This window comes from Strigops habroptila, chromosome 20, assembly GCF_004027225.2.
Source record: "Strigops habroptila isolate Jane chromosome 20, bStrHab1.2.pri, whole genome shotgun sequence".
Taxonomy (NCBI): Eukaryota; Metazoa; Chordata; class Aves; order Psittaciformes; family Psittacidae; genus Strigops; species Strigops habroptila.
Genome location: NC_044296.2, coordinates 4,516,866 through 4,529,597, shown reverse-complemented (window position 1 = coordinate 4,529,597; position 12,732 = coordinate 4,516,866).

Below are 12,732 nucleotides of genomic sequence, written 5' to 3'. Positions count from 1 at the left end.
CCTGCTCATCCAAGGGGTCACATCTGCCATGGGGGCAGTGTCAGGCCCTGGCTGAACTTAACAGCTACTGGTTGGAGCTGCGTGAAGGGTTCAAAGACAAACACAGCCCCTTTTTCTGCTGAGCCTGTGGCGGGGGGGATGCAGGGGATGGTTTCAGCTCTGGGTTTTATTCCTCATCCTTTTCAGTCGCTTTCTTGCTCCTTGGGGATCCCCTGGGGCTGCCTGGCTTGGTGCTCACAAGATGCTTCTATTGCAGCACCCACTTGTCCATCACTGTGGATTTTGGCTGGGCAAGGGTTGGTGGGATGCAAGGACATGCCCTGAGCTGTGGTTGTGCAAGGAGAGACTTGGCCCCCTCCCAGCACTGGTTTAACTGGGGGAGTCGGTTGACTCATTGGCTGCTGCAGGGGCATTTGCTGGGAAGCAGCAGCTTTCTCTGCTGTGGAGAATCTGATTAAGCTCTTATTAAATTAATTTTTGTTTGGTTCTTTCCCTGTCCCTAACTTGCTTTTAGAGCCTTGGGATGGAATTTTCCTCTAATAATGGTTGCTTTGGTCCTGGCAGAGGCAACCTTTGGCTTTGGTTCTTGAGGAGGGATGTGCGTGCGCAGCGCTGGGTGTATGGACTTGGCTGCCTCATCCCCAGCAGGCATTGGAGTCCCCAGCAAATGTCTGGAGTCTGCTGCTGCCAATGCAGGAGATCATGGTTCTCCAAACAGGGGTGCTAGGTCAGGAAAGTCCCTGGTCCCACTCTGCCCTTGCAGGAGTGTTTGCTCCCCACCTGATGTCCAATGCGTGCTGGAGCTTTCCTTCCATACTCTCCACTTTGGGTCATTGTAGACCAGGGAAGCAAGCTGGGGAACGAACCCCCCCAAAGCAGTCTGAAAGAAAACCTCCCCACCAGATGCAGGGTTAAGCCCAAAGGCACATCAGCACCTCCTGGGAGGAGGTGTGAAGGATGGAGAAGGCTCTTGTAGAGTCAGGGTGATGGATGGGGGACGGCTGTCGCTGCAGGTAGCATGTCAAGGTGAGCTGAGAGGGGCTGCCTGGGGTTATGAGTCCTCCTGACTTTGCTTCTGCAGTGATTTCCTGCATCTGGCTGGTTTTAAATGTTTATTTCTCGCTTGAGCACCTCAAAACCCCCATTTCCAACACTGACAGCAGCAGAGGTGTGTTAGGAGGAAGGAAAATGAGGTGGAGGGTGACAAAATAAGTGCTCAGAGAGACCCCGGCAACACCATGGGCTCTGTCCCCGGGTGCTTGTGCAGAAAGGGGGGGCTCTGGGCTCGCCCCTATTGCACATTATCTGTTCCCAACACTGCTGCAATAGAGGTGACTTTGAAAGGGGGACAACCCTGTCCCCAACTCGCCCATCCCAAGAGCTGACTTAAGCCTCCCTCCCCCCAGTTCCTTTCTCCCTCTGTTAATGCATTTGGGACAGGAGGATTTGGGTCTGAGCCCAGCTGGTTGGGACAGGGTGTCCCCAAACCCTAATGAAAGCGCTCAGAGCCTGGCTGGAGCTTTGCAGGGAGAAATATTTGATTTATGATATGAGTCAATGATATTTCTCTGCCAAAAAACATAAAAGGTACAGGCTGATGAGTCAAAGGCAGCTCTATTTCCATAATGGATTTGTTGCCTGGAAGGGGGAGGCAGGGATGTCTCTATTAACCAACCTGGACCCTGCAAGGATGGGATGGCAGGGAAGGCCTGGGAGAGAGATTTTGTATTTATATACACACACAGACACATCAAATACCTTTTAACCCAGCATGTGAAGTGACACTGCAAACCCACACCTTTTCAGCTGTAAGCACAAGCCTTGGATTTACCTACCACTAATCCCAACAGACCCCTTTGCTGCTGCTCTGACACGCAGCGTGGGAGTGCGGGATGTGTATCAAGGGCTGTGATTTCATCTCCCATTTCTAAAAAACGCAATGATTTTGCAGCAGCTCCATGATTCCTGGGTCCTATCTAATGATTTTCTTCTTCTTAACTGGCAGCGCTGTGATGGACCTGCCAGCTTCTGCTGTTGTATAAAGATTTCTTCCTGAAATGACAGGAAATGTGATTTCCCCCAATATTGATATTAATTCCATGCCATTATTTCTTTATTTCTGGGCTCTGAAAGCATGAAGATTTGTGTTTTATAATCCACAGGAAGGCTGAGTTGATAGATTGGTTGCAAATGAAGAAAAGCACGTGTGGCTCTTCCCCAGTGGGTTTAATTTTATCCATCTGCCTCAATCATGGTTGCAGATTAAGTCACAATTTTCAGTGGAGTTATGTTGGCATAACTTGGCTTTATATTTTTCCCCCCTTAAATATTGAAGCTGTTCCTGGTCTGGGGAGGGATCCAACCCTCTGTTTCTTGCCTTTTCGTTTCTCTGCCTGTCCCATGGGTCCCAGCTGAATTCGTAACCTTGCTTAAAACCAAATCCTGCACCAAACCCAAGCTTATTTAATCCAAACCCCTTGGATTTCTGAACCTGGGACTTGGTCCAATGTTGGGCTATAGGAGGAATAACTCTGCTCTTTTCACCAGTGCTGCTGATGCCGTCGAGCCGCTTGCTTCGTCACAGGAAAACACTGGAAATGGTAAAACATGACCCAAAAATTCCCCCGATTATCCTGATCCTTGTGTCTCTGTGTCCAGTTTGTCCTTTCTGTCTCCTGAGTTTCACAGAAGGGGCTAAAAACCGCAGTTCACTGAGTGATGTTGCCAGTGGTCACTACTGGAGCACATAGCTGGAATTCTGGGATTTCCCTTGGGGCTCTGCACAACTGTTTTCCCTGAATGGTTAAAGCACATCATTGTTTGGCTGATCCCCGTGGACTGTAATATCAAGCCTGTTATGCCTATTAAACGAAAACATTTATTTCAACGGTGGAAGCCAAACCCAAATCATTTGCTGCTGTGGGAATACAATGACTCCACGTTACCAAAGCCGAGGGACAGCAGGCAGCACATTGACCTTCTTGTGGAACATTACACTAAACTCAGGACACTTCCAGCTTTTCTGAGGCTGTGTTTGCTGGTGGTGGGGTCCCACATCCCACCCAGTGGGGTCTCACCCTATTCTGTGCTGCAGTGCATCAATAACTGCTGCTGGGTACCCTCCGCATCCCTCCCATTACAGTGCTCTTGGCTCCACAGCAGTTCATCACCTTGCTGGAGAGCAGGAGGAGGGGTTTTTATTCTTCCAGCTTCCTTTTCTTTCTCAGTTTTGCTGAAAGCAAAAAACCTCATGATTTACCTCCTGGCACAGCAGGCTGAGGCCTGTAGGCAGCTGCAAATCAGTGATGGGATGAGAGTCCATTTGGAGCAGGGCCACAGCCACAGGATGCTGCTGGCAGAGGGATGCTGTGCCCAGGGGCTGTGTCTTCCATGGTGTGACTGTGGGGTGACCAAGGTACCACAGGGTTCCTGATATCCCATTTTTTGCTAACTGTGGAAGTGTTCAAGGCCAGGTTGGACACAGGGGCTTGGAGCAACCCACTCTAGGGGAAGGTGTCCCTGCCCATGGCAGGGATGAGCTTTAAGGTCCCTTCCAACACAAACCAGTCTGGGATTCTATGGTTCTATGTCCCTGCATCTGTGTTGGTAATTGCAACCTGGGGCAGGAGCTGGTGATCAGCATGGGGCTGTAACAATAAAAACATCTCCAGTTAGTGCCTGGATAAGCCCAACCAACCATTTCTTGCTGTCACTGGGTCAAATATTCCAGGAGACTTCGGGGATGGCAGGAGTCAGCGAGGAGGAGCAGTGTGCCAAGCTCCTGGCTCTCTCTGAGGACACCATGATGTGGTAGGATCAGCCCAGTTGCATCTGGAACCTAAAATCACCCTGGGCATTGTGATGCTGAGCTAACCCTGCCTGTGGGACCCAGAGGAGACCCTCATGCCTCAGGCAGAGCAAGAGGGCTGTGCCTGGAGGAGGTGTGTGGCCTCTCATTAGGTTTAATTCCCCTTCATCAGTAGGAAGCTGATGCTGAAAGCCAGGGCAAGGGCTAATTAGTGCTGAGCAGGTCTGGCCCCAGGGGATGCTCTGGACCTGGGTGTTCTGATGGGCTTTTAACCTTCGGTTCAGGAAACACAAAGCCCCTCCAAGTAATAGATGTGAAAAACCTGGGCAGGGTTTCAAGGTGAATGTGACACACACTTGCAGACAGGCCAGGAGGGAGCCCCCCTTGGGGATGGGCTCTCCTCAGGTCAGCATGATTTACCTTGAGTTCTTGCCTCTGTCCAGAGATGCAAGAGGGACCATTTCTTGGCACCACCTCACAGGCAAGGTATGGAGCCTGGTGTTTGCCTGCTCAAGAGCACACGTGGAGCCTGGCACAGGGGTTTTTCTCTGCCTGTTCCAGTTCTCTCAGCAGATTTGGCAATTTCTGTGTTATATACAAGCAGCCAGAGCTGTTGCTGCCCTTGGCCATTGGGAGTCACAAAGCTGAAGATGCTCGGGGGGGGTCTTTGAACCTCTGGCCTTAGCAGTGAAAGCACAGAGGGGAGGAGATTCCAACCTTATTCTGCGCCGGGATCATTCAGCTCTGAGGAGCCTTTTTCCCTGCATGAATCCTCAGGCATCTCCACCACCCTGTTTTCCCCCAGTTTTCCGGCCTGTGTGTCTCTTGGGCTCCCCTGACATCCTTCCCCAACTTGTTTCCAGTCTGGGCAGCCAGGGAGGGTCAGAAGCTCTTCTCTGGGCTACCACACACTGAGAGTTAATATCTGTGCAGAGCCAAGAGCCGCAGGAGGGACAGGATCTAGATCAGCAGCCACCAGTCCCTAATTAAATCTTAATGAGTGGTGCTGGAGTCATTAGTGCCCATCCACGTCCCCAGCCAGGCACTGGGAGCTGTGGGAAGAGGTGAGTGAGGCAAAGCTGAATCCACCGTTAGTTCCTTAAATCTGTGCATGGCATTTCTGACTCTGCCCTGGTTTTATTTCCCTCCTGGATGATGCATTTCCACATCCACGCCTGGGTCAGATCCTACTGTGAGGAGCCCAGCTGATCCATGGAGCTGAAGGGATGCATGGCCAGATTTTGCTTCTTTAAACAACCCCTACCTAATATATTTTTTAGCAATATGAGGGGTTTTTACTGCATTTCTGGTTTGGTTTCGCTGCTCAGGTGGATGAGCAGGGTCACACTCTGCTTCGTGTTACACCACTGCTGTGGTCCTGCCAGCAAGGATGCAGCAAAGATGCCTCCAGCAGCTCAGCCTTCACCCCATGCTGGAACCATCCTCGAAGCCTGAGATTTAATATGCATTGCAAAATGTTTGTTACAATTAATTACGATAACTCTGAAAACTCTTCACATAAAGAGACAGGCCCTTTTCTTCCCAAGCTCACTCAATTTAGCTGTCATTCCATAAATTTCACAGTCGCTTTTGCAGGATGCTGTGGTTTCCAGCGGAGGGGTTTTATTCTTGTGATTTATTTATTTAGTTGGTGATTTTTAATCAGAGAACTAACTTGATTCTTAGGGCAAAAAAGAAACCAGATGATGAAAACTGAGCCAGAAACTGGGAGGAAATGCATAAACACAGGGGCACATGAGTGGGGTTAGTGTTCTTTAGGCAGTGGTGGAGGGAGCTGTCTCACCCGGTAATCCAGCCAAGCGGCTGAAGCTGCAACTGAGCGGGATCTGGCCTCTGCACTCGAGGCTGAATCGTGGCAGCAGTTGCAGACATTGTGCTTTCAAGCTGCCCCATCTGCAATAGAAACGTTTTTCCTCTTTAAAAACCAAAGCACGAAATAAATAAAACCCCATGTCTTTTATTTTTTCACCCAGTAAATACTGCCCCCCCCCCCCCCTTCCCTTTAAAATGGCTTATTAACCAGCCCTGAGCTGGGATGGAGAGAAGATGTGCCCTGGCCCTCGCCTCGCTGTCCTCATGCCTCGTTGCTCGTAATAAATCACCAGCAGGCACAGCAAAGTGGGGGTTAACAACGCGTGACTCCATCCTCCATCTCCCTGTCCCAGGGCCTGGGGAGTGAGGAATGGCCACTGGTTGGCTGGGAAAGAAAGGATAGAAAGGGAAATAAAGGAGATGGGGGGGATCCTGCAGTTAGTGGATGCCCAAACGCTGTGGTTTGTCTCCTCGATGCTCTTTGCTGGCTCCTTTGGCAAGGTGAACTAACAGCAAGGAAAAAGCAGTGATTGGGTTACGTGGAAAAGAAGCTAAAACAACAAGAGACAATTACAGAAGAAAAACAGGGACATGATTTTCCTAATGTAATTTCAGTCACTCGGAACACTCTCCTGGCCCACTGAAGAAAACTTTTACTTCTGTTTCAAGCTGCCTTTAGCCATAGAGATCAGGTATCTGTTTCTGCTGCTTTTATTATCAAAAGAAGTCCATGTTAACTTAGTTTTCACTTGGAATGCAAGAAGAAAATGTTTCCTTCCCAACAATTTTGTGTATTTATCCCTTTGGCTAAAGCCTTTGATTCTGAGAAGTGCAATTAGCAAGTGGCGGGCGTGCAGTTTGACTTCTAACCAGAGAAAGTCCCAGTGCAAATGAAAAGCAGGGCTTTCATGAAACACATTTCCTTTCACCTTCTAGCTGTAATTTATCCTGACCCACAGACACCTGAGCCAGTGTGCAGGCACACACATGCAGGAGTATATGATGATAATAATGTCCTTGTCACCCACAGCCCTCCAAGCACAATATAAAGCAAATAGTGCAGAGGGACTGATGAAATTGCAGTCCGGTTTAAGGAGATGTTTCTTGCACTCCAGAGCTGCAGATGGAGCAGACTTCACTTGCTTTAAGCTCCAGTTCTGTGTTGCTTCATTTACCAGGGTCCTCATCCTGCCTGGTGTCCTGAAATGTTCATCGATGAAGTTACTACATGGATAACACAGCTCAGGGAGAGGATTTATTGTCCCTGATTCAAGGACGGGGAAGCTGAGGAGCAAGTAGGTGGTACCCAGGAGCAGGTTCCACTCCATGCATCAGCAGCAGGGCTGGAAATAGGACCAGAGTCTCCATCCTTAGGGCTGGGTGATGGAGACCTGACAGACAGACAGCCCTCTGCATGTCAGGAAACACAGAGGAGCGTTTTGGGACAGCCAAACCTGGGCTCAGTGTGGCATTAGCCGCCCAGGTCTGAGACTTTATAAGGGCTTATTCTCTTTCTACTCTGGGTTCCTAATAGCCCAGCTCTGTTTTTCCATCCTCCTGTCACCAATTCAAACCCACTCTTTTTTCCTAAATTCCTCAAGGATCACCATGGTGGAGCTGGCACAAGGATCGGGTCCTGTGCCCAGGCAGGATTCCCCGTTATGCCACACAGCTACTGGCGTTTGGACATCCCATTCACTTTGGGAAGGTTGTTCATAGCCTCCCCATTATTCACCTGAAAGATGAATCCATCACTTCTTCAAGCAATGAGATGGGCCTGATTCTCCTGCCATGCTGGCATCAGTAGGGGTGAGCCCATGGAGTGGGGTGGCAGAGCCTCTATGACCAGGACGAGACCCATGTCTGCCCCAGGATCTGTCCCTTGCTCTTGGCTTGCGTGACAAGATGCAGTGGGGCAGGAGCTGCTCGCTGTAATTCAGCGTAAGTAGTCAAGTCTCCCCAAGGACGCACATCTCACTCACTGTAGCAGTGTTTAGGGGACACACTCAATCTAGACCTTTTCCTCCTGGATGGGTAACTCAGTGGGGTGACATCTCCCTGCACCCACATGGAGCCAGACTCATGAGGCTGGCACACAGCAAAGGGACTGCGGGGAGAAAACCCTGGCAGTGAGCGATGCAGAGAGCTCCCTGCTGAGATCACAGCACAGCAATACCTTCAGGGAGAATGAGGGTCCTTTGATTTACTGAGAGACATGTGAGACAGGAGCTGGCTCAGGCTGGGAGATGCATTTCAGGTGGGTGGGCAGTGGAATGGTGGGTTCTCATCCACAGCACTGCCAGGTACCACTCTGAAACGGTCCTAATAGCTTCCACCTTATGATTCCCAGAGCAAAGGGGGAACTGTGATGGATGAAGTCAGCCACGATGAGTGAATGATCTCTCCTGGCCTTAAATCCAGGAATTCACTGAATAACTTCAGAGCAGCCAATGCCTGTAGCTCTGGTGGGGTTATCCTGCAGGTGATGTCCTTGAGTTGTTCCCTGTCAATGCTGTCAACTTTCCTTGTGACGTCTACAGATTGTCTGGGGCCGTATCCCTGCATCTTGCGATGCTTGGTGATGGCTGATAACTTCTACCTGGGCATGGGAGATCTGTGTGTGGGTTTTCTTTGTGCTTCCCTCCAGGAAAGTTCCCTTTCCCATCAGAACATGGGCACACCGCAACTGGGCAGCTGAGCCCTCCTATCTCCAGCCAGTGAGATGGAAGCAGTGCAGCCATTCTCCGAGCCCATCCCAAATACAGGCAAACTGCACATCCCAACCTCGCTGCAGAAGCAAAGGGGAGGCCACCCATGAGGTTTGCAACGGACTGAAGTGATGCTGGACTGAGGACAAGGCAGACACAGGCTGGGCAAACTGCCACACACACAACAGCTTGGGGGTAGAGAAGCCTTGTATAAAAGCTGTGGGTCCCTTTCAGCTGGGAAAAGACTTGGGGATGTTCCTCCTCTTTGGGCTGAGGTCCCTCTTGCCACCAGGCTGAGGAGCTGTGAAATCCAGAAAGGACAAATATTTTGGCCCAGGCTCACATCGACACCCATCTTCAGCCTCTTCGTCCTACCTTAGCAATACACAGGCCTTAGCAACATGCAGCTCAATCCCTGTTGGCCTGTACTGGGGACTCCAGGTACTGCTTTGCTGTGACTGTTTTGTGCTGCTTTGGGGAAAAAAGGCACTACTAGGTGTAAAATACCGCTGACTTTGGTGCTTTGTATGAGGCCACTGTAGCTTAGGTGGAAACAAAGGAGCTGGATTGTTTGCCTCTAGGATGCGAGAGCAGAGCTTGCAGTGGCAGTGACTCAGAAAAGGATTTAGGGGTCATGGGTGTATAACTCCCTCATCATGAGCTCCCAGCACAGAGCTGCAGGAAAAAGAGAAGTTGATGTGATCCTTGATTGAGCTTTATGAAAAAAAAAAAGGAAAAGAAAAGGAAAGAAAAGAAGAGGAGTCCCCTTGAGTCTGTACAGTGTGCAGGGAATATTACAGAGCTAATCCAGGACCAGCCCTGCTCACCGTGCTGGCCAGCCCCGAAGGCTAAAGGGGCTTCAATGGTGGTGGGAGGCAAGAGGTGAGGTGTGAGGCTCAGGGTCGCCGAGGAGGCATTGGAGAGCAGTGGAGCAGAGGAATTGAACTCCTCTGTGTGTATCGGGCTGGAAACGGAGCCTACAGCCTGTCAAGCAAAATGCCGGAGAAGCCCTAATTGCTGGAAGCTGAAGGCAACCTTGGAGGAGGACACAGTGCAGGGCAGCGAGGGCTGATGGAGAGCAAGGGACCAGGGATTTACTGTTGCTCAGAGCCTCCAAGACGAGATTTGGTATTGCTACAAGCCAGAGGCTTTAATTCAGCTGCTGGAGGAGAAAAATAGCTGCAGCGTCTGCATTTGGGAGGAGCAGGGAAGAGAGTCATGGTGGCCATTCCTGACTTTAACTCATAAATCCCTCCCGCTCCTGCCCTCGGATAGAAGGGTGTCCTGCTCTGCCCTCATGGTGTTCCTAACACTTGGAGCTCTGCGGCAAAGCCACGACTATAATTTACCCAGAGCCTCATCCAGTTGCCTGCAGGAGTGGAGAAAAGGGTTCTCGGGTGCACATCTGGCCTGATGTGCTTCCAGGTGCTCTGGATCGTGGCGGGATGGGAGGTGGGATGCTGGATGTGCAGCAAGTGCAGTGATGGGGGTGTAGGGATAGGGACTCCTTCCTGAAACATACTGGCCCACCAAGTCTCCCTGAAGTGTTTGATCCGATGATTAGCAGATTTGGGATCAGGAAGGAATTTTCCACATATCTGGCAGGAGCCACAGAGATTTTTTTGCTTTTCTCTGTATCATGGAGTGGAAAACATCTGGGTGTATCAATTACCCATGGCTGCATGGGACGTGAGCATCAGTGATGCCTTGGGCTGCCTAAGATGGATCCCCAGATGGGACGCACAGCCCCTGAGGTGATTTTGGGGCCCATCACCCTGGTCCCATGCAGGGCTGCAGTAGCAATGCACCATCCGCAGCACCTGGACAGGGTTGAGGGTGGCTCACAGGACCAGAAAGTAGGGAAATAACCTCAAGGACTGAAGTCATTAAGTCTAACTGGGGTTACTTGGCTCTTCGTTTAGGCTGTTGTTTGACTTTATAGATCCCAAGTGCACTAATTGGCTTTAATTGCCCTGAGCACCTCCCCTTGGACCCCCACCCAGTGCCTCAGCAGTGCTATTTAAGCCCAGGCCAGGCTGTGGTGTGTTCCCCTCCAGTCTTGCTTTCTCTATGGGCTCTGTTGCAGTGTTTCCAGCCTCATCTCCTGCCTGATCAGATCCTGGAGCTTTTTCTGAAGATGGCTATCACCGTGCCCAGGTACCCCATGATGTGTCCTATATGTTTGTGTGCAAACAGGGGTATGTTTGAAAACCTCTGTTGGTTGCCATCAATATATCTGATGTTGGGGCTTTTGTTGTCTGTTTCCTCAATTGGATTTCCAGCCGAAAGAAGTGCTCAGAATTTGGGATAAATTAGCTTTAGTATTCCTAGTTCCTCCCACCCCAAGTCACCGCTTGCCTGCTTGGTCATGGTGCTCTGGTGTTAGTCATCTCATAGCTCAATGAGCACTGGCAAATGTGTAAAGCAAGAAATGAGCTAAAACTTCCAAATCATTACGCAGAATAAAATGCAACTTGTTGGAAAATGTCAACACGGCTATTTTGACAGAGTCACTGCTTCTCAGCAGAAGACTTGTCAAAACCAGCCCTCTGCCTGCAAATATCTGGGTTTCTGCTTTTTCAAAGTAGAAACAACAACTCCTGAGCCAACTTGTGCCTAGTCCTGCCAAGGTCCTTCCACCTCTTCTTGAGTTCAAACCCTTCTCCTCCCAAGAGCCAAAAATTCAGCTTCAAACGAGACCTTTGAGTCAATTGGGAGGAACTTCCCTCCTGTGCTAGAGGGGATAAAAGCCAAGCGGAGCCTTGGAGGTCCCACAGCCCAAAGGAGAGGAGCTGCCCGTGCAGGATGGGGATCTCCAGCTGCTTCCCAGCCTGCGGCTTTCATCTCCTGGCTCTTCCCTCCCCTGCCAGCCGCCCCCTTCCACGCCAGCCTCCTGCCTTTAATTACGTTGTAGAAAAGTCTCACAACTCAGCGATTCAAGGTGGCATTTGAGAGAAATGATTCCCTTTAGCATAGCTGACAGCTAATTTGTGTAAAGTTTAATTACAGCTAGCATTAATTAACTGGCAGTGTGTTGCGATACTAAAGCACGACCATCTGTTCCTTAAACCGCCTCCCCCAAATTTCAGCCCTAATAATTTCAGTGCTGAGGAGGTTGCTCCGGTGGACCTGGTGTGACCGCAGCTGATGTGGGAGGCTGTCGCCCACCGTTGGTGATGGAGCACCAAGCACCGGAGGGGTGAATCGCAGCTTCGAGTGCTGCCACTACGTAGGCATCAGCTTTGAAGAACTTGTCTTTGGAGCCCATGTGTTGCCTCCCATGTTATGCATTTAAGTGGAGGGTCAGCTTTCATCTTCTTGCAGTGATGGTGCAGAAGGAGGTTCAGTCATTTGGGCTGGCCAGCAGCATGTGCCAGTGCCCTGCATTGCTGTGTGGGAGCATTTTGCCTTTACTGTGTAGGGGAATGTGTGGCCATGTGAGATATGAGGGTGGAGAAAAAGGCTCCAAAGCAGCCGTTTACAGCCCTGCTGCAGGGCAGGCCTGTACCAGCACTGCTGAAGGTCCATCAACATCCTTGCTTCTGTAAAAGCAGAGTTGGTAACTCCTCCAGCCTCAAAGGAGGACGTGAGTATCTGCATACGAGTGGCCAGGTCTCCTGGTTGTGTCCCCTAAGGTGGGGTTGCAGTTCATCCTGGCTTCAGTCTGTCCATTCCCACAGCCTTAGCATGTAACCAGCAAAAGCTGAGCACCGGGAGCTCATTTTGGCAATTTCCACCAGAGGCATATTTAGTGTGAGGAGGTGAGTGGCACTGGGGGCCCACAGGTTGCAGTGGGCTACAGCCCAGCTCATCCTTCAAACAGCTTGGAACCCCCTCGGGTGAAATGGAGATGGGGCAAAACTACACAACCAAATGTCCCAGAGCTCTGCCGTCAGTAAATCCTGCCCATCTTCAGTGCAGCTGCTTTGATCTCATCATGTAAATCTAGATGAAAACAGATACATATCCAGTGAGACACAAGCTTGTCCCCCAGGCTCTTGGCCAAGCCTTTGGCTTGAGGGCTTTGAACAGGGCTCAGCAGCTGCTGGTGGGAGGAATTTCTTTGGTCAAACTGCAGCTTCCAGCTTGTTTCAGCTGCTGGTTTCAGGGTCAAATGGAGCCTTTCCTCCCAGTCCCCCCAAATGTGGAGATAACTTAGCCCTTGAGCTCAACACTGGGGCTTTGGGTCCAGCCTTTTCTCTCCCTAACTGCTGAGCTCTGCCTTTGTGCTGGCTCATGGATTGAACAGGGCTTGCTTGGTGCTGGGGATGGAGCCTCTCTGGTGGCCCCTCACAAGGATGCTCAAAGCAGGTGAACAGCAGGTTCTGGGAGGGAGCTGATGTGCTGGAGGAGGCCTGTGTGCTGTGGGTAGGAGGGATGGCT